Source organism: Zootoca vivipara, chromosome 7, assembly GCF_965207765.1.
Source record: "Zootoca vivipara chromosome 7, rZooViv2.hap1.1, whole genome shotgun sequence".
In the NCBI taxonomy this organism is placed as follows: domain Eukaryota; kingdom Metazoa; phylum Chordata; class Lepidosauria; order Squamata; family Lacertidae; genus Zootoca; species Zootoca vivipara.
The window spans coordinates 90,056,393-90,083,850 of record NC_142590.1 but is presented as its reverse complement, the minus strand read 5'-3'; the positions used below and the strand labels follow the sequence as shown (position 1 = coordinate 90,083,850).

Here is a 27,458-nt window from a genome sequence, read left to right as displayed (position 1 = left end):
ATTTCCGACAGTTGTACGTAACTATATCAGATTTAAAGATCTTGTAGAAATGAGACATGTCCCAGTTTTCTTCGCCATCTGCCAACTGAATGAAAGCAACAGAATTCGGCTTGTTTTGTGTACTTCATAGAATTCTAGAGTTAGTTGCAAGAATCATCCAAGTCCAGCACCCTGCAATGCAGAAATCTCATCCATGACAAATAGCCATCCAGCCTCTGCTTAAAAGCCTCCCAGGAAGGAGAGTCTGCCACTTTCTGAGGGAGTCTATTCCATTGTCAGACAGCTGTTAGCCATCAGAAAGTTCTTCCTCATGTTTAGTTGGAATCTCCTTTCTTGAAGCCATTGGTTTGGGTCCTCCCCTCTGGAGTAGAAGAAAACAAGCTTGTTCCATCTTCCTTGTGACAGCACTTTAGATATATTATCTTAGTCACCTTCCTCTATACACGTTGAGGCTTATCAGTATCCTCCTTCGATTGTGGTGCCCAGAACTGGGACTAGCCTTTATTTTTTCAAATATGAAAGGAGGTCCTGTCTCTCCCACGTGGTGTTATGGTTAATTTACAAACTAAAATCCTATTGGTGAAATGGTGCCTTCCTGTTTCCTGTTGCACATGCTTTTTTGGTGGTGGTGGTGGTAGTAACATGTTTTAAGGATGCCAAATGCGGAAGTAACACTGCCTCGCTTATGTAACAGTCTTTAATTCCAAAACTTTTCCAGATAAAATATATTGCATAGTTGCCAGTCTGGTTACTAACAGGGGCTGCTAAAAAGCAAGTATGCTAAAAATGGTCCATGAATCACCAGCTGTGCGTAGACCTGACAATCTGCTGAATGAAGCACTTTGGGGAAATGAGCACCAAGGAGGGAGATGTCCTAGCATGGGTATAGTCTGAAAACTGCTGCCATAGAATATCGGTGGAATAGAGTGCACAGTCAATACTGTAATAGCACTTGCAAGGATGCTGATGAGATTGTGTCTAATAGTATAAAGGTAAAGGACCCCTGACAGTTAAGTCCAGTCGCAAAACCAGAGCAGCGCATGGAAATGCCGTTTACCTTCCTGCCAGGGCAGTACCTATTTATCTACTTGCACTTTGACATGCTTTCGAACTGCTAGATTGGCAGGAGCGGGATCTATATTTCAGGTGTCAAGGCCAGATTTGAGGTTTATTATACCTGAATATGGGACGTGGGTGGCGCTGTGGTCTAAACCACAGAGCCTAGGGCTTGCCAATCAGAAGGTCGGCAGTTCGAATCCCCGCGGCGGGGTGAGCTCCCATTGTTTGGTCCCAGCTCCTGCCCACCTAGCAGTTCGATAGCACGTCAAGTGCAAGTAGATAAATAGGTACCACTCTGGCGGGAAGGTAAATGGAGTTTCTGTGCACTGCTCTGGTTTGCCAGAAGCGGCTTAGTCATGCTGGCCACATGACAAAGAAGCTGTCTGCGGACAAACGCCGGCTCCCTCGGCCTATAAAGTGAGATGAGCACGCAACCCCCATGACTGGACCTAACAGTCAGGGGTACCTTTACCTTTGCCTTTACCTTATACCTGAATATAAAGCCTAGGTTAAGGATTGGTTCCAAGCAGGATATCAAGCCTCCTTTGAAGTGAATCTTCATGAAGTGGTTAAGCATTTACTTCATTGAAGGAAGTATGAAAAACTGTTGCCCCACTTGCCCAGCCTCTTTGCTTGCAGGTAACAAGTAAGTTTCATGGTTGACTTTTGTATGCTCTCAAGGACAAGACTTAGCTCAGTAAACTAACCAATGGCTTCCATGACCCAGCTTGAATATCACAATAAACTGCAGTTTCGTGCTATGTGGGGGAGCCTTGGGCTTGCTCCTGTCTTTGGGGACTCGAAGCACCTGCTTCCCGTTTTTCCTCTAACTTCTGTTTATTGTTATATCTGGAAAGGACAAACTATGGTCAGCTTTAACTGTGGTTTATTAAAAGAAGGAAGTATTGAAACTGATTTATGGTCCTGGTTTGTAGTAAACTATTTCTTAATGCAGGGATAGGAACTGTCACGGAATTCTACTCATTATTAATCCAGAGCAGAACTCCGACATAGTGTTAGCAGAGTAAAAACTTAAACACGTTGCAGGATTCCCCCCAAAATAGACCAGAGGCAATTGTATTTCATCCAGCAGAGCTTTACTGCTACTGAAGGCAAATGAGCATAATGGTCAAAAATACAAAATACATTCAGGATTGGCACTGTCCATAAGAAATCTAATTGCAGCAGCCCTAACTTAAACTTACAATAACTTATAATAAGACTAAACTTTAACACTATACAGTATACAGAACACCACACCAGAAGGAAGAGAGACAGAAAGAGAAAGTGAAACCCAAGCTCCTTCTGGCCTTATTATTATAGTCAGCTTGACCTTGACAGAAGAGATAACAGAATCTGTACCAGCTGTACAGTGCTTGACTTCTCTGAAGGAATAACCCAAACACCATGAACCTTCTGCTTGTTTCTTTCACACACACAAGCTTCCAGAACCCTCTTGAATTAATTAGAATAGGAAAGATCTCTACACATCAGATCAATACCTCCTGTACTAAGAAATGCAAACTGTCAGGAACTTGTGGCGCTCCATACGGTAGGTTCTTGGACGCTCAGCTTCCATCAAGCCCTGGCAGCATGGATACTGGTTAGGTGTGATGGGAGTCCCTATAGGTCCTCTCCAAAATACCTTGTAAGTTTGGAGTCATCAAGGGTTAAGGCAACATCCAGGGTCTTGGTACCATGGTTAAGTGTAACATTTGTACTGAGCTTCAGTGTTCCCTAGAAAAAGCTGTACCCAGCGTGCTCATAAATCAGCAATATATTATGTTAAGTACCCAAGGGAATATTGTTGCCACTACTTTCAAAATTCCTAAGGTGATATTTATTTATTTTACATATAGAGAGAAAGAAACTAAAAATAAGACTTAGTTGGCTGTTACTGTTAATCTTACTTGACAGAAATTTGAAATATATTTGATCCCTAACATGGGCATTTCTGAATTCTCTGCTAGCTTTTTCTGAGTACAGCCAAGTATTTAATGGTGTTTGTATGGGGCCAGGCTGGAATAATCGCCAGGTTGTCCAGAAACTTGAAATATGTCCTCACCCTGCAGCCCTTGTTTTTCTTAAGGCTGGGTGGAGTGCTATAAACCTGAATACAGTAGAACCTCTACTTACAACTGCCTCTTGTTGTTGTTGTTTAGTCGTTTAGTCGTGTCCGACTCTTCGTGACCCCATGGACCATAGCACGCCAGGCACTCCTGTCTTGTACTGCCTCCCGCAGTTTGGTCAAACTCATGTTCGTAGCTTCGAGAACACTGTCCAACCATCTCGTCCTCTGTCGTCCCCTTCTCCTAGTGCCCTCAATCTTTCCCAACATCAGGGTCTTTTCCAAGGATTCTTCTCTTCTCATGAGGTGGCCAAAGTATTGGAGCCTGAGCTTCACGATCTGTCCTTCCAGGGAGCACTCAGGGCTGATTTCCTTAAGAATGGATAGGTTTGATCTTCTTGCAGTCCACGGGACTCTCAAGAGTCTCCTCCAGCACCATAATTCAAAAGCATCAATTCTTCGGCGATCAGCCTTCTTTATGGTCCAGCTCTCACTTCCATACATCACTACTGGGAAAACCATAGCTTTAACTATACGGACCTTTGTCGGCAAGGTGATGTCTCTGCTTTTTAAGTGATGTCTCTGCTTTTTAAGATGCTGTCTAGGTTTGTCATTGCTTTTCTCCCAAGAAGCAGGCGTCTTTTAATTTCGTGACTGCTGTCACTGCTCTACTTGGGCCCAATCCATGTTGCAACCACAATCCACAACAATCACAATCCACAATCCACAACAATCCATGTTGCAACCACAATCCACAATCCACAACCACAATCCACAACTGCCTCTACTTGGGCCCAATCCATGTTGCAACCGCGGCAAACCCAGAAGTAAATACCGGGGTTGCCATGATTCGTGCACACGCAGAAGCGGCTGCCGCTGTCTGCACATGCGCAGAAGCGCGCTGCCGCCAAATGCACCTGCGCACAACAGCGCTTCTACCAGTGACCCGGATTGACTTATGTACGGACCTCTGGAACCGATTATGTCCATAAGCAGAGGTTCCACTGTACTCTGTTTCAAGGAAAGAATATCTCAGTTGGCAGTACATGCAGTGCAGGACACTTTGTCTCATTTATGAGCTTGCATTGCCTGGTAGTATTTGACCAGAGTGCACACTTTTCTTACTGGCATTGTAAAACGTGAAGTGGCAAAAAAGCACAGCTAAGGTTAGAATCTTTTGAATGCCACACCCTTACAAAAATGGATGACCATTGCACTGTAGTGTGTGATTCGGTTTCCCTTGTGCAGAAGAAACTAAAACAGCTGGCAGGATGGGAACTAAGCTCCTCTTTCTCTGTGTGTACTTTGCCTGGACACATCCCTGCCTAAACACCCTTCCCTTCTACCCAGTGCCACTTCAATTCACCTTCCTTTGTTTTGCAGTTGGAATGATGATCCAAACTTTACCTCCTTGTATCCTGTCTTGACATGTCAAAATATACCTTCTGACTTCAGGCATGCCTAGAGATTCATGAACAGGGTCTCTCGCTGTTTGTTTGTTTGGGTTTTTTTTTTTTATGTTAATGACACTTTGGAAAGTTCCAATTCGGATTGAAACAGTGGAGATGCGGGAGGAGTGTGAGTTTAACCCTCCCCTCGCAGTCATTTCCCCAATTAAAATATATCCTCCCCAAGCTGCTGTTTGCCCCATGGCAGGTCACTTGGTGCGCACCATGCCCCATTGATTGAGGAGAAAGCTATTTAGCACACAATCTGATAGCAATATAATATCTAAAATAGATGGTGTCCAATGCTTACCCTCCCATGATATAAGCACTGAGGTTAACCTTCAACTCAGTGGTCTTGTTCTTCTCAGTGACATGAAAGAAATTCTCAATTGTATTGTTCTCATAGGCAATACCAGGAACCAGAAGGAAAAAACCCTCTTGCACTCTGTGAAGAGTTTGAAGTCTTCTAAATGTAGTCTTTGAGTCCTTTACTCTCAACCACCTTCATTCCCCATTTAGCATTGACTCCTCATTCTTTATTTGTTGAGCTGCCATCCAGTTTGACAGCCTAACATTATTCATAGACTTATTGGAATACCCATTCTTTCTTACAGGCCTGCACTCTATTCACTAAGCAACTAATCTTCCACCATTCCAAATAACCTTTGAGCAGCAACACTTTTCATTTGCCTCAGAGTATTTTGGGACTGATCCTCTTACAAACATGGGGTCCTTTTTTTTTTAATAGGTTATGTGACCAGTAGTATTTAATACTTGTATGCCATCCTTTTAAAAAGTCAGGGTATGCTGATGGTCTTTCCAACATCCTGTGATGAAGAATTCAATGAATTAAGCATGTGTTGTTTTCTGTCTTGAACCTTCCATAGAAACTTGTGTGTCCTTATCTGTCCTTTGCCTAGAGCTGGACCATCAAGGGCTCAGTCGTGTCATATTTTTGTTCTTACAGATCTTAATTAGTGGTTTTATCTGTTTAAAGTCATCCCCTTATGGTAGAGAAGTTCCTGGGTGAGAAGCAGACAGGCTTAAGGCTGGCAGGGCCTATTCTATTTTATTTGTTTTACTAGAATCCTGAGTTACATCCATGAGAGCTTGGTATAGAAAACATACAGTTGGAAAGAAAAGAAATATGAGCTCATGACTTGGTTTTAAGTACCAGAATGGAACAGAGCCCAGTCCTTCCACAGAAAAATCCACTTCAGGCCATGGTCACTTTTCTGGAGGAATATCAAAGATATAGTGTGTTGGATGAAGTGTTTGTAGTAGCAGTTCCCAAAATAAGGGTAGGGGGTGAGGCAGAAAGACGGAAGCTAATTAATGAATTCAGATGCTATTTTATGGGGGTAGAGTGTGTGCAAGAGAATTTATATAGAGCTTGTGAAAGCCTCTAAGCGGTTTACATAAAATATAAAATGTACAGTATGTTAAAGTTACTTATAAAAGTCAGAAGCAAAAAGCAAGTTGAACTAAAAATATATATAAGTAAAACCAACAGTGTAAAATATATAATAAAATTAAAATGCATGTTAGCATCACTTGTTAGCTACAGTGGGCTAACATGGTTGCTGTTCTGAAATCTCTCCCTTGGTCTTTTGCAGGTGGCTATAAGGAAACATTGCACATTAAATAGTATGATTCACATTTCCACCTAGCATCCTTGCCCTTTGTAAACAGCCTCCTTTCTCAAAAAAACAGCAAACCAAACTTAAAGTGTGTGTTTTTCTTTCACTCTTGTCAGATGCATCTATAATGTATGCATATAAATCATTGGCCCTAAGTGTGCCTGAGATTCTGGGATTTTGAAGGTGTCCTAGTGAGTTCCTCTAAGAAAAAGGAAAGAAAAACTTTGAAGTTTTCAAAAAATGAAAACATTGACTACCCTTTTAGTTGTTGGAGCTTATTCTTATCTTCACCAGAAGGGTCCCCAAACCCTTTGGAACAGATTTTAAAGGGTGCATGGGAACGGGGGGGGGGGGGGGCGCACAGAGGAGGGTGAAGTTCCATCGTAGAAGCAGAAGTCTGCTTCCTTGTTTGCAGCTCATTGTCAGGAGATTTTGCTTCAAGACACTGTACACAGCCAGTTCTCCTGTTAACCACACCTTTGAAAAGGGAAAACCATCAACTACAGTATAAATTGCTTTGCATAGGTCCTGGCTGGATGCTTCCATTGCTACTACATTTGGAAAGATTGCTCCGGTATTAGTGTAGCTTACCCACACTGGAGGCGCATCCTCTTACGCACTTGACACCCTGCCAGGCCTCTCGCTGCTGCCCGTGGTGCGCAGTCTCATGAAGTCACTCTGACTCTGCTGGTGCTGCTGATGTCACAGTTTCTGAGCTCTGCTCTTAGCGCTCTCGTTTCACATTCATAATCTGGTGATTCTAGGGCAGAAAAAAGCATTAGGCTTTTTATGTGAGCAGGCGGGTTTCAGGATAATGTCAGTCAAACGGCTCTCGAGCAGCAGATAGAATAAATATCTGATAGAATAAACAGTATATTGCTAATGTATTTTGACATGTTCATATTGTAGTGGAGGTTTCAGCTTTAGATTTTATATATAATTCATATTTAGGTCAAATAACAACAGTTCTTCATGCCTTTGTAGCTATAGTTGTTTCTTACCTTCCATCTTTAGGCTATTCCAAGTGGGTTTCTGCTGACTCTTTCTTTCTCAATACATAGAAGTACTTTATTTCTTTTTCTCCTGACAGGATATTTTCCATAGGAAAGGTATGAACCATCTATATTACCTTGGCACTGTTTTTTCATAACCTGGTCTGGTTACATATTTAACTAGGTCCCAGCTTTTTGGGATATTTAGCTACACTGTTTGAGGTGATAATATGTTGCCTTAACTCTTGCACAGTTTTGATATATTAAAAATTAGCCAGCATCCTCTCAAAGCCACATGCATGATATTAATGCCTGTCATTTCTGGGAGGCAACTGATGTTGGTTTTCTTTCTTTCCTTTTCTGCTTGATTTGTATATTTGAATCCTAATATAGTTGTTTTTTTATTTTAAAAAAATACTTATTTTTTTAGAAATAAGTCAATAAGCAGCCCAGGTTAAAAGGCTCTCTTCTAGATGACTTGTTTCCCCCCCCCTTTTTAATAACTTTTCCCAAAAGAAAGCCTTCATTGTTTCTTTCATTTAACCAGTTCAGTAATTTAGTATGTGAAATGGAAGGCTTTGGGAGTTTCTAAAGAATTCAATTTCTTTAACATCTTAGGGTCATATAAGAGTTTGAATTCTACTTGCTATGGTAACTGCTTTTCTACCTTTGGTGAAAGCCCCTCTTAGTGGGGGGGGGGGGGGTGAAGGGTGTTTGGGTTACTACTGAATCCCTTCAAAGTGTGCATAAGGAGGGAGCTTTTTATGCACAGCATGAGAGGTAATTAACTTTCCACCCTGTATTGTTTGCTCCCTCAATGCTTTTTACCAGTGTTTTCAGGGTGGGGGTGAGTTCACTTCTGACAGGAGAGGCAAAAGCTGCTTCAGGGGCAAAGTGCACTTGGAGGAGTCCCAAACCACCCCACGGTGTGGTTTAAATCATTCCTCCCCCAAAGCATACTTTATAAGGATTCTGCATGACTCTGTGGTGCCCCTCTTATGTCTAGTTGCACTCAATATCAGTGTGTCATATTCTTACATAGAGTACAAGGTCACAGGCCTTTATAAGAAGTTGGTCAATTAGACTTAAATGGCTAAATTTTAATCCACTAAGCTTATTAGAGCAACAACATTTGGGCAGCGGTAGTTAAACTTGTCACAAGAGAGTGTAACCTGTAAAACAAGGTTAATGATGATGGTTAAAAATATTTCTTAGTGTGAGCTAGTTGGGGGCCGTAATTAAGCTGAAAAATTGTGTGCATGTGGTATGTACTAGATTGCTCCAATTAGGTGATGGAAACATAACTTTTTACCTAATAAAAATGAGTTTAAACAACTCTAGATCCTCAGCTTCTCATAGTGTGTTTCTAGGCCAAGAGACCCACTAAACACACAGATTGGTCGTGTTCATATATCACGCTAAGCTGTACTATGGCTTAATGTATATATACGCCGTTTCCTGTGAAGAAGCCAACAGCTATTTTGCTCATCTCTGGACTTTATAGGTTGGACTGGCAAATAATCCAAGGGTAGGCATACTGTGTCATCTGAACCCGTTAAAGTATTTCCTCCTAAACCATGATTTGTAGCCAAGGTTGGGGAGGAGAGACTTTAAACACAATCCTGGGTTTGCCCAACACTGTAAGCTAAATCCTGGCTGTGTTACCATTATGTGCTGAACTAAAAATTCTGCGGGGAGCAAAGCGACTGCAGGCTCTTTGTGGGGAGCCAGCATGTTTATATGGTCATGATAAGACACACTTTCGCTTACTATGATGTGCAGACCTGGCCATTGCCTCTTCCCATGTGGATTCCTCAAAAGAGCTCAGCAACAGAGGACCCAGAAAGCAGTAAGGGTGATTTGAATCAACCAAACAAATCTTTTTGTGTTGTGCATCTCTCCAAGTTGCGACTTGACAGTACTCGATACGATTCAACAGTGTATTTCCTCTGGGTGAAGGCAAGGTGCTTTAGGTTTGATACAAAGCTCCAAGCCTATAGGTCTGCTGAAAAATAGGTTTGAGGCAAACATTGCCCACTTGGGATCTATTCTGAAAGAGGTCGGCCAGCCTGATGATGGCTTCTGATGCTGATGAATCTCCCCATAATTTAAAACCTGGCATGCTGAACTTGGCTGTAGAAATGTCTTAAATATTTCAGCTATACAACAAGTTTGGGTCCTTGAAACAGGAAGGACTACATTACTAACTGGAATACTGGTATGCTGTTGAATTTCATCTGAATCAGGAGAGACTATTCAGGTCCTAAGCTGGTGTCTGGGGGCATTGACCAGCTTCATTAGGGCCAATAAATGGGGCAACAAAGTACGATCATATAACGCCAATCCAGAAAGCATGGCACTGGTTGCCTCTGAGCTATTGGTTCCTGTTCAAGGTGTTTGCATTAGTATTAGAAGCCCTGGACAACTTAGGGCCTTAGTACTTATAGAAGCATCTTTTCCAATACTTGCTGACTTGTGCCTTAAGATCTGTGGTGGAGACCTTATTCCAGGGGTCAGCAACCTTTTTCAGTCGTGGGCTGGTCCATTGTCCCTCAGACCATGTGGTGGGCTGGACTATACCGTATTTTGAAAAAAAAATATGAACAAATTCCTATGCCCCACAAATAACCCAGAGATGCATTTTAAATAAAAGCACACATTCTACTCATGTAAAAACACCAGGCAGGCCCCACAAATGCAGTACAAAAGGCATTGAATAATAGGTCATCAGCCCAAATCTTCCTTGCCAAAGGTCCAGGCAAACAGGTACATTTTAAACTGTAAGCGAAATTACATCACCATAGGAGACAAACACAATTCTACAGGGGGAGAGGTCCAAAGTCAGGGTGCTCCCTGCGGGCGGTGACTTATCTCACATCATTGCCAAATAGGCCATGCCCAATGGTGTGGGTTTTGAATAAGCAGGGGTAGGCAACCTAAGGCCCATGGGCCAGATGCGGCCCAATCACCTTCTCAATCTGACCCACGGATGGTCCGGGAATCAGCGTGATTTTACATGAGTAGAATGTTTTCTTTTATTTAAAATGCACCTCTGGGTTATATATAAACTCCTTTACTGATACCCACATAAAAATGCTTCTTAACAGTATTTTAATTAGATTGTTTTTATCTAATTTTGTACCACTCTGGGCTGCTATGGGAGGAGATGCAGGGTAAAAAAATATAATAAAATACTTTCAGGTTTCAAAATTTATTATAGCAACAATATTTAATATTGTCATTGGGTTATATCCATTGTTAGTCATCATACTTTGAGTAGATCCATTGAAATAAGTGGATGTGACTAACTTGGAACCACTAACTTTAGTGGGTCTACTTGTGAGTAGAATTTAGTTTCCCCTCCATCTGTTAAGAGCATCAGGCATAGCTGACAACAAATCTATCAGTTTTTTGAAGGCCAAGTGTTGCTGTTAGCAACCTAAGATGACAATAATTTTCTCTGTATACCTACTGCCCCTCTAGCATATGAAGATACTTTATTAATTTCAAGGAAAGTAATATGAGTTTAAAGGGGGGGAAATGTGATTGTAGAACCTGCAGTTTTAGTGCAGTCAGAAATTCTGTGCAAATGGAGGAACTGAAGAAAAGTACCATAGATTTCAAAGCATTAACACTGAATTGTGATTTTTCTCCTCTCATTTGGATGTGTGTGGAGGGGAGGGACCAATCTCTTCTCTGTATAAAATGCAGTTTATGAAAATATAGTCAGAGTATTCCAAACAACAAAAAGATTATTCAGTAAACACAGAGCTTTATTTTAATCCAAACCTCTGCCAATAGGCTGGGATCTGAGACCGTTCCATACTAGCAGGGAGGCTGTGTGCGCCTTCCTTGCTGACATGTGCATTAAGCATCATTGATGGTAAATAGACAAAAAAATGACATAAAAAGGGCAATAGAAGCCAGTAGGAGACCATTACAACCTCCCAGGAACACTGTTACCGACCTTAATTAAGGTGGCTTTTCTTGAGCACAGATACTTCAAAGGGAGACTCCAGTGTGAAGCTCCTGAAATACAACCAATAATGAATTTCAGTTTAATCACCTGTGATCTGAATAGGAATAAACAGCCTTTTATCTCACTAAGGTGTTCATTAGCTTACCAATTTCAAGATGTCAGTGGGCACAGTCATAATTTTACATAAATACATGTAAGCTGTAACCTAAATGACAGTCTTGAGTTTCCTTCTTATCTCACTACTAACATTTCTTGTCCTTTACACCCAGTTGCTGCCATTTTTTAAAAAATCTAGTTTTATTCCTTTTTAATTTTAGCTGGATGGCTAATTAATTACACCCTCATGCGTTCACAACCATGAAAACAGACAGAGCTGTCCGTGGCTCTGACAACCCACAGCATTGTTTTCTACAGTGAAACTAATGCATGGAACCTCATTGCACATTGCAGATTTCACCACAAAATCCCATGGTGTATTACCTTTTGATGTAATTTGTTAACCAGCCATTTAATTTAAGTGTAACCTGAGTAATGAAACTCCATAGTGCATCTGCAGCAGCACAACTGGGCACGGTCATCTGCCCCAGCTGCAACCAAACATGTCTCTCCCATATTGGTCTCTACAGCCACAGCAGGCACTACAGTACAACCTTCCAACAGTTTGACTTCACCCCAAAAGGTGCACTTCTCTGCTGTCTCCCGAAACACATGCCAGCCACCAGAACAATGGGGCACACACTTGTTTGAATCACTTGTAAGAGTATTTCATATGGCAAAGGCCAAAGGTTCTTGGCCAAACCCTTTTAGATTTTGCTTTAAAATCTTTTATGTGGGATTTTGCTGAAAGGTTGCAGTCATTTCGCTCAACTGATCCTGCTTGTTCTAATCCAGGCTTCCTCAACCTCAGCCCTCCAGATGTTTTGAGACTACAGTTCCCATCATCCCTGACCACTGGTCCTGCTAGCTAGGGATAATGGGAGTTGTAGGCCAAAAACATCTGGAGGGCCGAGGTTGAGGAAGCCTGTTCTAATCAGTTGCACAAATTAGCAGCTGATGAACATTAGAAGAAGAAGAAGAAGAAGAAGAAGAAGAAGAAGAAGAAGAAGAAGAAGAAGAAGAAGAAGAAGAAGAAGAAGAAGAAGAAGAAGAAGAAGAGGAAGAAGAAGAAGAATTTATTATTGGCCAAGTACATTTTCCAACATGGGGTCACAAAGAGTCGGACACGACTAAATGACTAAACAACAACAACAACAACAACAACAACAACAACAACAACAACAACAACAACAACAACAACAACATTTTCCAACACACTTGGAATTTGTTTCAGCTACATTGCAATGTAAACATACACACACTGTTCCACACACAATACAAATAAACAAAGAAACCCACCCATAATTGACCTCCCCTTCAGCTACACATCTACAAATTTAACAATTTAATGGCACAAGGGAAAAAACTGTTCCCGTGCCTGGCCGATTTTGTATATGAAGACCTGTAGCAGCGTCCAGATGGGAGTAAATCTAGCAGATGATGACCAGGATGTAAAGGATCTGCTGCAATTCTCTCTGCTCTCTTCTTAACTCTGGTAGCATAGATTGTCTCTATTGTAGGCAGGCTAGCACCAATTACCCTTTCTGCAATTCTTACAGCTCGTTGGAGCCTTTTCTTGTCTGTCTTGGAGGCACTGACCATATCGAATTCTAGTGCTGTAAGAGGCTTCACATAAATGGGAAGTCCAAGTCACCCATCATTCCCAGTTGCCTGTAGAAATTTGCATGTATCAGCTATGCAAACTGCAGTTGTTGGAGATTATATTTTTCTGTCAATGAGTAAAGTAATAAAACTGTCTTCTGGATCATTTAAATCAGTTATTATTAAGCAAGAAAGATTTAGATTAGTGTTATTATAAACATTTGACATTGTTAAATGTTCTCTGCCCCTCCTCTGTTCTCCCAATACACAGTGTAATATTAGCAATCTGATATATTGTTGTTTACCTGTGCTTTGTCCTTAGGAGAATCCTGTTCTGGAACCTGAAGGCTGAATTTTTGGGATCCCACATCTAGGATCTAGCTCGGCTGTTTCATAAGGACGGATTTGTTAAGGCAAGTGAAGCCTCTTAACCTCTGTTAAGAGTTTGAAAATCTCAGCTCTCTGGCAGATGATGTGGCAGGAGCAGAAAGCAGTTTGGTTCCCTTCAAATGCAGCAGGTAGAGAGCGATTCCATCATTGCTTTGTGGGAGTTGGTAGAAGTGGAGGATGAGAATTCTTTCTAGTTAGCACTAGTTGCAAGGACTGCATCTTGGATTAGCCTTATAAAGGATATTGTACATGAGTTGAGCTACGCTTGAAAGTTGCCAGATTTTAACTTTTATTCTTAATTAACATTAAGCTGGTAGACTGTATGTTTGATCCTGCACTGGCACTACAGGTTGGGGAAAAAACAATAGTTAGTAATCTGTCATATTATTGAGTCATTTTATTGATTAAATATTGACTGAAAGAGAAACAACCCTTTTAATTTCATTCCTGTAGCCATCCCTGTTTCAAAAGTTCAGGGTGGGCAACTACAGTTTTACATAAGAGATTGAGTTGCATTGCCAGAGAGCTCTTGTTCCTCAAAGGAGCAGTAAAAGGGTATATTACAATTCCAAGATGTGCATTGGAAAGTTAGGTTTTAATAGTGATGTGAGGTGAGAATATTCTCCGGAGAATATTCTTGAGAATGAGAATATTCTTGATAATATTCTCCGCTAGAAAATTCTTTGGACAGTATTCTCCACAAACTGTAAATTCTAATGTAAGAACCAGTTTTACAACCCACATTTTAAAAATCTAGTAAATAATAAGTTAAGCTGTGATATTGCCAGTGTAAGTAATGAATACTGTTTTGTTTTTAAAAACAATCCAGTTACATTACTGGGCATTGTGTCATTCACCATTGGCAGTTCTGAATTGTGAGCTACAGAAAACATTTTTTTTTTAGTTTTAAAAATGCTATTCATTTAATTTGATGAACATTTGAATTCGTATGTATTTCAACTATATGTAATAGCTTTTCCTCCCCTATTTTGGAGTGACCTTATTCTTAGCAATTCTATACCCTGGGCCAGACAGTGTGATATATATATATATAACAAAAAGTAGCTTTAATGCTTTATACATTTAAAGTACCTAGGCCTATACAGTTATGTATAACAGCATGTGAGGTGGCCTTGATTTAAACAGTTGACGTTTCTATATTATTATTTAGTGCCAGTAACTGGTTTTGGCAGTGCCATTGAATGGTATAATATTCTAATTAATCCAGATTATTCTCGAGAATTTAGCATCACCAGGTTTTAAATAGAAAGATGATGATGATGATGATGATGAAATAAATAAATAATAAAGATACCCCGCCCATCTGGCTGGGTTTCCCCAGGCACTCTGGGCGGCTTCCAACAAAAGATTAAAAATACATTAAAACATCAGTCATTAAAAACTTCCATAACTAAATAAAACTAAAGAGTTCTGAGATCTAATGTGACCTGAGTTCTGGAACAATAACCTTTGAATGCCCAGAATTTAACAGGTGCTGGTGTGCAAGACTCATCCCTTGTTTCCACAACTAGTTGTCATGCATGCAGTTTGAGAAATGTGTAATGGAGTGCCAAAGCTAGTTTTGAAGGGTAGAAGGTGGTATGCTGCATTGGCATCTAAGTTCTCAAGAGTGATAGAGCAATAGAGAGTGACATGCACAACTAACTAATAGACATCAAAATAACAGTCTAATGAAGTCAGGGTCCCTCCTAGTTTACCATTGATTAGCATAGTCCTTTAGATGCTTGGGTTTCCTCATCACTTGAACTCTGGGCTCTTTTTCTCCATTAACTCAAGCCCCCACCAGCCGTGGATCAGCAGATGTGGCTATCTTTTAGCTATGTCTGCATAAATGATTTCAGGGAGGTCTAATGCACATCTGTCCCATGCAATCCACAAGGGATTGACTTCGAAACTGCACTGGCCTTTTACCTGTTATCTCGAATGCGGGCATCTGGGACCTCTGTGGACTATTTCAGAGCTGGCATGGGGTTGTCCTGCACTCCTTTTTAAAGGATTTGTTGCAGCGCTGTTGTGCTAAACTGGGAAGTGTGCCATACCTGTGTGCCCTTGGTGATCCCTCTGTAAGGGTAATCAGGCATACCTTCTGACATGGTTGATTTGGGGCTGGGAGCCGTTTCCCCCTAGGAATAATTCCTGGCTGGTGGAGCACCTACTTTTCTTTGCTGGCTTCTTATTCATAGCCACCTGTGCACTTACAGGGAGCGCTTCATACAGCATACTTCTGTATACCAGAGATTAGTGTGCTGCTATTTATGAGTGTAGCTACAAAATGAGCCACAAGGGATGCTAGCATTTTAAAAGGCATTGGCATTTTATAAGAATATGCTATACCAGCAGAAATTAACAAAGCTATTACTTTGAGAGGTGAGAACGGAATCCCCTTCAGTCTCACAACCTTTCCAGCAAGTATAGGCCAGCAGTTCTGCTTGCTGTGGCAAATGTTCCATCACACTCAGATGAGTGTAATGAACCCCAGCCTTCCTTCCACCCTTGGAGATAGAGGGTGGGGATTATCCTCTTCTCCAGCTTTGGTGGTCGGGAAGAGAACGGTACAAGGGAATGCTGAGGCTACTGCTGAGCTGTCAAGGCACTTGAAGCACCTCAAGGACATAGGACAGAGCTTGCCAGGCCCCATAGCTTTCATGCAGGCCACCTTCCCATCATTATTAATCTCCATCTGCCAACCACCTGTTCCCATTGCTTGTTTCCATCTATTGCATTTTGGTCGCTCCTCTTTTTGTAGGAACACATGATTCTGCCTTACTCTGATTCATTTCTCCCAATTGATCTAATCCAGTGCAATCTGCTGTGGGGGTGGGCTGCAGTTTTTACTTTGCTACTACTTAATGGGTTTTTTTTGTGTGTGTTTCCATATTGTATACCACCCTGTAATCCTCGGATGAAGGGTGGTATAGAAATTTAATACATCAAATAAAATAAATTAGCAGGCTCTCAAGGCCTTAGGCAGAGAGATCTGTTTTGACCAGGGGGATAAAAATCAATTATTATTTTTTTTAAAAAAATAAAAAATCAGATTTTTTTGATTTAAATCGGATTTTTTATTTAAATCAGATATTTTTTAAATAAAATGCTTTTCGAGCAAAATATATTACCATCCAAAGGTTGTTCCATCATGAAATAAAGATTAGTTTTTTAATTATGTAGAATAAGGTTGTATATGTTTAATTTTTGGGGTAAATAAATTCCATTAATCCATTTACAATGTCATGCTCTTCCAGAGGTTTTTGTAAGATTATTGGGCAGTTTCTCTGCCTACAAGATATTATCACAGATGCTTGGTTTACTTTTGCAGTTCTCAAAACTGAATTTGACTCAACAGAAATCACATGCCTCTTCTTTACAGCAAAAATGTTATAACATGAACAGAGTTGAGAAAAAGACCTTAATCCTATTGTTCTACAAACCTATGAATACAGAAACAACCCCTTCAGTGCTGAAGTTCACTGAACAGAATAGAAACAATATTTTTCTGATTGTTTGGAGTAGACAGTGTTTAAGTTTTTCATGTGTAGGCTGGGCTGACAGTCTAAGTTTCTTAAAATATATATATTTTGTTTTTGTTTAGCCAAATTAGTTAACAAACATGGTTGTTTGTTTAAGCAAATAACATATGCTGTAATGTTATTGTTTCAGTTGAATAAATCTATTTAAATTGTTATTATTAAGGTAATGGTTATTTTTCTCCTTCCTAAGTACAACAGTAAAGTTGTCCAAATATGAATGATTAACCTATTAAACTGGGGATAAAAAAACTAATATGAAAAGTTGTTATTCTAAAAATCTTCATCTACTTGCATATTAAAGTTATACGAGCAAGAATTAGTCTTTATGTAGAAAACTATGATTTAAATCAAGCCTTACTGACTAGTGATTTAAATCGTGATTTAAATCAGTTAGATTTAAATAAAATCCACCCTGGTTTTGACCCTATTCATGGTGGTTGCTTAATTGAAAATGCTGGGTACTCAGCCTATGTCTTTTATGCATGCCAGTCATGTGCTGGGCCACTGAGCCATGGCTTCCAACCAAGGTAGCCCTTTCACAACTACCCATTTCATTCCCTTCATAATAGTCTTTCCCAGTGCTCCCCCCCCCAAAAAAGATGTTTAGTGGTACTCTCATTTTCCTACTCATATTGAAATACTGCCCCTCAAAGAGGCCAAACTTAGATTCACAAAATATTTAGGGGTATGCTTACCCCTGCGTCCCCCCAGAAAAAAGCACTGACCCTCCTTGTATCTGACCTCCTCCCGATGCCATATGAGCCCCACAGTTGATTTACTGTCTTCCTTGCTACTTTTCTATCTCCCCACCCCTATCATTAGTCAGCTATTCTTCCCTGGCCAGTTCCCATATCTTTGGTCTTTAGCTACTTCCCCTCCCATTGCTAGCTAGCTATCCTGCTCACTCTACACCTGCCCTTTTCTCTCTCTCCCCCATCACTGACAAACCAATGTCAGTTGTGGGTACTTCTCCATTTTAGTTGTCACACTCATTCTGGGATTGCGGTACTAACCTTTTGGCACTGTCATCTCCAGCCAATCTTTGCCTTTTGTTTCTGTGGTTCCTTTCCACGTGGTCCGTGTCATAGCCTTCAGCCCTATAGTCTTGCTGGGGCTTCATCACTTCTGAGCTTCAGTTGTGCTGCCTCTCCTTTGCAGCCACCGATGTTCAGTGCTCCTTCAAAATTTCTTTGGCTCTTCTGTTGCTTGTTCCATTTTGTGATGTCAACCAATTCATTGTGATATCAGAGCTCCCATTAAGTAGTTGAGAGGTCATTCAGCTTCATAAGAAAGGAAGTGTTTCACCCAACACGCTTCTTAGCAGTTGGCAATGTTGAGGATGGTCATTGAATTGAAGTTCATTGATTTCACGTAGGTTTGTATTCTTATCATCAAATGAGTGTGCATCTCTTGTGAACAAAGCCTCATGCAGGATCCGAAAATGCATTGTGGAATGGGCTTGTGTGTCTCTGCAGATCTAGTGCTGGCTACTGCTGGAAGACAAGGGACTTGGGCAGGTGGGTGGTAGATATTTTGATGTTGCAGGAGGGTGAGAGTTGGCAACATGCAAAATGCCAAGTCCTATAAGGCCATGTTGAAAAGAAGGTCTCAAAAGATTAATTGTATTTTAAAGATTTCAAAGCCATGTGCTACTAGAAAATACCAAAGTGGCGTACAGAAAAGAGAAAGTGCATAGCATAAAAGCAATATAAAAATAACATACAGGTGATAAAACTGCTGCCAGTGGACCAAATAAATAAATAAATAAATGGAGCTGATTTGCAAACTGATAATCCTGGATGGAATTCAGTTGATGCACCACACTATCAGTTTTGTAGGATTCGGTCATACTAAGTGGGCAAGCCTGGTACACAATGCACTAAAATAACATCAGCTTGGGGGGGCTTTGTGCCATATATGCACCTGTCCATAAAGCTAAGGAGGTCGCTAGTCTCAGGCCACACATTTGTGCAAAAGGGTAGGGAGATGTTACTGGACAGCTTTGAAATTGGACCATAGCCCAAGAATTGATGCATTTGGAATAAAGAGATATTAAATAATTATTTTTTACTGCATTTATAGCCCACATTTTTCTCTAAGGAGCTGTCCCCCTCCCCAGTTACTGGCCCAAAGTCACCCAGTGCGCATTGTAGCTGAGCAGGGATTTGAACCCTGGTCTCCCAGGTCCTAGCCCAACATTCTAACACTATACTACATTGACTCTATATTGAAGATCCCAGTGGCTGAAGATTTCAATCCATTGCTTAATTTCATGTCAGCATGTAGGTGTTCTAGAAGTGGGCCTGGTCAATTGGCTTTGCGAATTCAGAGGAAGAAGTTGATCAGGCTCTTTGAAAACCTCCTCATGTGCTGTACAAGCTGCACATAGAGGCTGATCATTAGAATGTTCACAATTGGGGCATATTTGGCGTTCTTTCACCGTAGCACTTTAGAAGACTAATGAAGTTTGTCAGCTTGCTGGCTTCAGAGATGTATTTTCATTGCCAAGGCAGAGTAAGCAACTTGGGATCAGTCACTCCTATTAAGCCGCTTCAGTTTGTTTAGTTAGACATGGGGAATACTCTTAAAATCGGCTGTAAAAGGAGGGCTATTGTAAATGACAAAGCATATGTACCTTGCAGTTTCCTTACAGAGTTATATGTTGGTGCTGATACTAATATATATCAGAGATTTTGAAGGTGTTGGATTGTTAGTTTGAATAGCCCCCCTTCTTATTTTCCTGAGGGGGGGCCGCATGAAAACAAGACTGACAGCTTTGTACTCCCCCCCCCCCAGCGACCAAATTAGCTTGCATTGTGCAGTGATTCCACCATGAGGCTGGGTGTTAAAATGAAGGCACAGATGTTCACTGATAAAGGAGGGACTCTGAGTCACTGTAGTGACTCAATGCGCAAAGACGTGTGTTAATCTAAATTAAGTCTGACATGATACACTTAAACATTGGTTAAGATACATGAAAACAATGAAAGTAATGAAGAAATGTGGAGCAGACATATGTGCATGTCTGTTCCCCTCACCCCCCCCCCTGCAATAGTACTAACTATAAACCCTTAGTGCTTGGTATTTAGACAGTTAAGAGTGATGCTGTTTTAATCCAGGAGATTACCTTTCTTCATAGCCTATGGAGAGAAACCACTTCAAGGGAACCCTCCCTGCCTCGAATGCATAACAGATGGCTGGTGAGTGTGTAGCAAGGCATGCTCTTTAAAGGTACAGAACATAAGTGGGACCCATGAAATAGGGCTCCCCAAAAGGGCTGAATCTGTGGAAAAGATAGTGATATGGTTGTTCTCCAGAATATAAAATCTGTACACATTAGATATTCCATTACCTGTGAAAAGCGAACTTGTAGGTTTTCCATTATATGGAAACTCTTTTGTCATCTCACATTTAAATTAGTTTTGCTTCCATTCTGGCACCTAACTTTATTTTTGAATGCAAGACCATCAGGTTCAAAGCAGAATGAGGCTAAAACGAAATGTTTGTTTGTAGATTTGGGGTTCTGGAAGTTTATAGTTTGTAGCAAGGCAGAGATTTGCAGAAGAAAACTGGTGAGGCTGGGTTTAGAGAATCAAACAAGCCACACTTTGGGTTAAACAGACCAGGGTGTTATATGCCAATCTGTCCACTATCTGCCGAATCATGAGAGCAGCTGTGTTGAGATATGTGTTGCTTCTCCAGGTTACATTTGCTAATGGGGTAAGATAGCTTTCAGGACGCGGGTTGCGCTGTGGGTTAAACCACAGAGCCTAAGGCTTGCCAATCAGAAGGTCGGCAGTTCGAATCCCCGCGATGGGGTGAGCTCCCGTTGCTCGGTCCCTGCTCCTGCCAACCTAGCAGTTCGAAAGCACGTCAAGTGCAAGTAGATAAATAGGTACCACTATAGCAGGAAGGTAAACGGCGTTTCCGTGTGTTTCTCTGGTTCGCCAGAAGTGGCTTAGTCCTGTTGGCCACATGACCTGGAAGCTGTATGCCGGCTTCCTCAGTCAATAATGCGAGATGAGCGCCGCAACCCCAGAGTCGGTCATGACTGGACCTAATGGTCAGGGGTCCCTTTACCTTTAAGATAGCTTTCATGCATTGAGAAATCCTCTGAGCAATGCTGGTATAAGCCTACGTTGTTGGACCTTCCTATTTAACTGCTGTCCCAAACTGAAAGAGTCTAGATTTTAAAGCAGGCATCCCCAAACTGCGGCCCTCCAGATGTTTTGGCCTACAACTCCCATGATCCCTAGCTAACAGGACCAGTGGTCGGGGAAGATGGGAATTATAGTCTAAAACATCTGGAGGGCCAAAGTTTGGGGATGCCTGTTCTAAAGTATCCCTGTCAGATTGACTAAAGTAGGTAGCTAGATTTGTCAGATTAGCATCATGTGACAAGTTGAAAATATTTTGCAGTATGACTGCTGATATTAATAATCTATAGAAAACAACTGCAAGGGGAAAGATTTTATCCAGAAACTAGGACTGCTTTTTAATGGAAACCAAGTCTACCAATTGAGAAACAAGGAAGGGATAGGACTCTTCTATAACTTTCTCAAAAATCCTTGTGGGTGCTCAGTGCTTAGAATCATAGAATTGCAGAGTTGGAATGCAGGATCTTGCCCACAGCAGTCCCTTGGGTGGGTTCAGACCACCAACCTTCTAGTTAACAGCCAGATGTACTGACCCATTTTTTTAATTTAAAATTTTAACTTACTTTATTCAGATTTTTTAAAAAATACAAAAACAAATATAACAACATAAATTCAAACTTAAGCCACCCAACGTAAAACAATACATAAATTAAACCAAATTAATTTATACCTATTGGGCAAAATAAACAAATCAACGAATTAAAGCAAATCCCGAAACAGAAATCTATAGAATAAAAACATAAAAACCTATACAATATAACTTAAAATTGACTTCCAATCGTTAGTACATCATTTCCCTTAATATATACATGTAACTTGCTTTACCTCTTAAAAATTTGGAATATAAAACTAATTAATTCACCTTTCTATATATACGTATTCTCATGTGCCCTCTTAATCAAAACAAATCACTAACTCCATTTTTATACCTTCTTTTTAAAAAATAATCTTCCACATACTTCCATTCAGCTTTCGATCTTTGTTTTGGTATATTCCTAATTGCCGCTGTCATCTTTGCCAAATTCATAAATTCTACTACAGTAATTTGATCTGCCACTCTTGGATTATTGGTGTTTCCTCCCCTTTCCAATTTTGAGCTATGTGTAGTCTCGCTGCTGTGCCGGCATACAAAAAAATAATTTTCCTATCTTCTGGTATATTTTCTGGGATCAAACTTAATAAGAAATACTCAGGTTTCTTTTCAAATGTAATTTTTAACATCCTTTTCAAATTCTCATATATCTCGTTCCAAAATGTATAAATATTTGTACACTCCCACCAACAATGAAAATAACTGCCGACTTTCTCCTGACACTTTAACATTCCTTCGATTCTGTTTTAAAGATCTTTGCCATCTTTTCTGGTGTCAAGTGCCACCTATACACTAACTTCATCATGTTTTCTTTGATTCCAGTACAGGCTGTAAATCTCATAGTTGATCTCCATAATTTATCCCACTGTACTTTATAGATCTTGGGCTGATCAGTACATCTGATCATCATCACATAAGATCTAAGATCAGATGTACTGACCCATTGTGCCATGTTCTGTTCAATACAAAGGATATTCTTAGTGCTAATTAATTGTTTAGTAGTAAAATTTTCTCAGGTATCTCCCACATATTCTCATGTTCTCTTTACTGGCATGAGAGCCAGAAACTTCATTTTTAAAATCTTAATATTGATATCCTTAAGATGCCAAATTCAGTTCCAGCTACTGTACTTTTGCAAGCACCCATCAAAATACTTTGTCCACCTTACACAACACTGAAAATGTTAAAGTGTAAAGAGGACTCTCAGTGCCATCCAACGAGGGAAATAATTTGGTTTCTGAATTTCAGTTAATCTCAGATGAACATGCAGGGAATTTCATGCTGATGCAGCTCTGTGTTTTCATCCTGCGTTGCATTTGGGCCTTGGAGCTCAAGGCATAACTGCTTAATTTAAATACTATAAGGCACCTCAGCCAGAGCTCTCAAAGCACAATGTAGCTGCAGTGCAAATGAAATCTAGCATTAAATGTGAATGTATTGGGATTTTCTGGTTTGTATCTAAGAAAGTCATAGAGTACTTGAAATCAATGAACTGAAGATAGTCATGTCCATTGATTTCGGTGGGTGCACTCCGAGCTCATAAATTAAACCCAGATGCCCTTGTTTCAGTGGGTCTGCTGTATTTGCAGAAGTGGATTTCAGGCATATATGCAAACCATCCTTACAGCTGGGATCATTATGCCCACTGAGTCACATAGCTTCCCCCATCTTAACATGGCTTTGGGGGGGGGGATTTGCAAAATGTCTGCTTTTTTATTCTAGCTGTTGCAAGTCTTATTTACTTGTCACACTCACACACCCCGCTAAATTTCTTTACCCACCACCAGGATGGGAGCATGATTTGCCTCTGGTATGCAATGCATCTAGTTCTTTTGAAGAGCCAGCTTTGAGAACCAAATAATGCTCAGTTTTGCTTTGTTTTTATAAGCATCTTTTGTTGAAAATAGATAGGCCCGTGCCACGAGAGAGAGAGAGAGAGAGAGAGAGTTAAGCTGGCTGAGAGCCACGTGCTTTAAAAATACCTCCTCCAAAGGCCTATTTAATCTAGTGTGGGCTAGCTGAAATGACCTAATCCAAAAATAGCCAGAAGCCTGTCTTTTCCCAACGTGTCTGCTGCTGAAGAATGGCAGCTCTTCGTTTTGTTAGCGGCATTGTTGTGTTGGGCTTGATTTTGAGGGGGTTTGTACGTTAAAATGTGAACCGAGGAGAAAACCCAAGCATAGGATTTTTTTAAAGTCCCTGTGTAAAGCAATTTGCCTTTTTACTAATAATGCCTCCAAAGGCTGAATTACATCCTGTGAATGTTGATAACATTGTGCTTGTCATCAAGGTATTACTGTAACTGGATTCTTGGGTTACTGTAGTTTTAAGCATTAACGTTCATGGAACCATAAGAGAACAACGTTCATATTGATCACATCACATTGGTGCTCTTTCAACTGTGCTGGCTACCAATTTACTTCTGGGCTCACTCTGAAGTGCTAACTTCAACCTTTAAGGCCCTAAGCAGTCTGAGTCCGTGATACCTGCCTTCTTTTATATGAAACAGTCCAGATGCCCCACTTTCAAGTGATGCTTTGGGAATGGTCTTCCCGCTGTCCAATGTTTGAGATGCAAACCATGGCCTTTTGCAGCCTTCCACTGGGCTCCACTGGGAGCCGGTAAATGATTTTGTCCATCTGGCAAGTCAGCTATGACAGTGGCTTGCCCCTCCAGAAGGGTACGGGAGTATGTGATGCTAATGACCAATGCCAAGATGAAGGTCTACCAGGCTTGCATGTTGAGCATGCTATTTTATGGTGGTGAGACGTAGGCAGCTTGCACCTGCCAGGAGCAATGCCTCAACGCCTTCCACATGTACTGTGTCAGGAAGGTTTGGAGCATCACATGGCAGGATAGGGTTTCAAACAAAGATGTGCTCTCCCAGCATGTTCTGTCTCACCGATGTCTACACTTGCTTGGTCATGTCCACAGAATGGAAGATGGCAGGATCCCCAACGACATGCTAGTATCTTTTGATAGCCCTCTCCTCCCTGAAGTTGGTGCCTCCTGTGGGAGCAAGTTCCAGAGTTTAACTGTGCTGCATAAAGAAGTGCTTTCTTTTATGTACTGCCAGTCATGTGGGTAGTAAAAAAAGGTAGCTGAGAATCATTTTGCATTTCAATCATGCTTTGGAATGTTTCACCATTGTTGTCGTTTAGTCGTGTCCGACTCTTCATGACCCCATGGACCAGAGCACGCCAGGCACTTCTGTCTTGCACTGCCTCCCGCAGTTTGGTCAAACTCATTTTCGTAGCTTCGAGAACACTGTCCAACCATCTCGTCCTCTGTCGTCCCCTTCTCCTTGTGCCCTCCATCTTTCCCAACATCAGGGTCTTTTCCAGGGAGTCTTCTCTTCTCATGAGGTGGCCAAAGTATTGAGGCCTCAGCTTCAGGATCTGTCCTTCCAGGGAGCACTCGGGGCTGATTTCCTTCAGAATGGATAGGTTTGATCTATGTTTTAACATAGCATTTCCCAAATCTGCAGATTCCTGATCATAAATGATTTAAAAGCTCATTCTCAGAAGGTAAAAGCATCAGAGGGGGGTGGGGTTTTTTGTTTTGTTTTGTTTTATTATGAGTTTTGTGTTTTTAACTTGTATTTTTATGCTGTAAACCACCCTGAGATCTATGAATGAAGGGTGGTATAGAAATAATAAGTGGAACTTTGCAGCATTTCAGCAGCCAAAAAGAACAATGAAAGAAAGTTACCGTATGTTTCCGAGAATTTGGGGCCTGTAAGAAATATCCATTGCAGAGGTACAATTGTTGGTCTTATTGCCACTTTAGGAGGCATATGGGTGGTGTGTGTGTGTGTGTGTGTGTGTGTGTGTGTGTGTGTGTGTGTGTACACACATGGTATACATGATACATACATACGGTACACACACACACACACATATATATATATGAGAGAGAGAGAGTTTATGCTTCACTTCTTGGCCCTAAAAAGCCCCCCCCCTCCCGTGATCAATGATAAAATACCAGAAACAGTACTGTAATATAATAAAATTAAATATGGGGTGGGGAGAGAGAATCCACACCAAAAGGGCAGACAAAATTAAAAGAACTTACCTGAAGTTCAGACAAAGGCAACCCAGTGAGATGGGCGGGTCACATCATCATCATCATCATCAAGCACAGCTAGCACAGAGTCACGCGGGCGAGGCCTTTTGAGAGTTGTAGTCTAAAAAACATCTGGAGTGCATCAGGTTGAGAAAGACAATGCTAACATTTGGTGAGCATTGTGTCTAAATGCAGCTGGCGCGGCAGCATGAAGATCCAGCTCAGTATCAAGTTAGTTTTGTAACTGGATAGCAAAGAGGTCAGGAAAGAGGTTAATTTATCTGTGAAGTGCTAAAGGAGTCTACGATAGAATCTGTAGAAATTGTTATATCTGGCTTCTGTCCTCAGGTTTATTGTCATGGAAGGTGTAAGAACTATGAGTGTTGCGTTGTGGATGGCGGGAGGACGTTGTCATTTATTACCTTGAGGTTGTAAGAAGAATTATCTTTTTTGTGCAGAGTCAGGTGACAATCCCGTATTGCACTTCTAAACCTGTGGAATGCGTCCCAGCCAAATGGAACAGCTCGAAATGTCCGATGGTTTCCGCAGAATTTGAGTTTGCTTTTCAGACTCTTATTAACATGCCTGACAGACTTCTTGGTCTGCTGTGAGTTTTGGAGCCTTGAGCCGCCTGATGCTTCTTCTCTTACCTGAGAACATGAACAATGTTTGAGGGTTTTGTTGCCCTTTAACCATTTGGATCCTGCGTGCTTAAATCTTTGACATCTGTTTTGGTTGTCATATAATACAGGCTCCTGAAAAGTGGTGCTTAAAATATATTCTAATTATTGCCTTACCAGATGGCATCGAGGCTTCACGTGTTTCACACTGTGTCTCAACAGGAACTTATTTGCCTCACTCTAAAGTAAGATTTTTATTCTAGTTTTTAAAGTAATTGCCCATGGAGCAGCTTCTACCTGGTTTCCGATTTGCCTTCATAGAATCATAGAATCATAGAGTTGGAAGAGACCACAAGGGCCATCCAGTCCAACCCCCTGCCAAGCAGGAAACACCATCAAAGCATTCCTGACAGATGGCTGTTAAGCCTCTGCTTAAAGACCTCCAAAGAAGGAGACTCCACCACACTCCTTGGCAGCAAATTCCACTGCCGAACAGCTCTTACTGTCAGGAAGTTCTTCCTAATGTTTAGGTGGAATTTTCTTTCTTGTAGTTTGAATCCGTTGCTCCGTGTCCGCTTCTCTGGAGCAGCAGAAAACAACCTTTCTCCCTCCTCTATATGACATCCTTTAATATATTTGAACATGGCTATCATATCACCCCTTAACCTTCTCTTCTCCAGGCTAAACATACCCAGCTCCCTAAGCCGTTCCTCATAAGGCATCGTTTCCAGGCCTTTGACCATTTTGGTTGCCCTCTTCTGGACACGTTCCAGCTTGTCAGTATCCTTCTTGAACTGTGGTGCCCAGAACTGGACACAGTACTCCAGGTGAGGTCTGACCAGAGCAGAATACAGTGGTACTATTACTTCCCTTGATCTAGATGCTATACTCCTATTGATGCAGCCCAGAATTGCATTGGCTTTTTTAGCTGCTGCACCACACTGCTGACTCATGTCAAGTTTGTGGTCTACCAAGACTCCTAGATCCTTTTCACATGTACTGCTCTCAAGCCAGGTGTCTCCCATCCTGTATTTGTGCCTTTCATTTTTTTTTGCCCAAGTGTAGTACTTTAAATTTCTCCTTGTTAAAATTCATCTTGTTTGCTTTGGCCCAGTTGTCTAATCTGTTAAGGTCATTCTGAAGTGTGATCCTGTCCTCTGGGGTGTTAGCCACCCCTCCCAATTTGGTGTCATCTGCAAACT

General features: G+C 41.1%; 1 protein-coding gene across 3 annotated transcripts in view; it reads left to right on the top strand.

Moving 5' to 3' along the window:
- DNAJC5 (DnaJ heat shock protein family (Hsp40) member C5) overlaps positions 1-27,458 on the top strand; it is a 53,129-nt gene that overhangs the window by 8,763 nt on the left and 16,908 nt on the right. Inside the window, exons 1-2 of one of the 3 annotated variants that reach the window (XM_088674752.1) lie at positions 3,623-3,680; positions 13,207-13,297. The gene's annotated coding sequence lies outside the window, so the exon portion shown is untranslated. Of the gene's footprint in view, positions 1-3,622; positions 3,681-13,206; positions 13,403-27,458 lie in introns of those variants that run through there. The other 2 variants (XM_035121646.3, XM_088674753.1) reach the window with 2 other exon arrangements.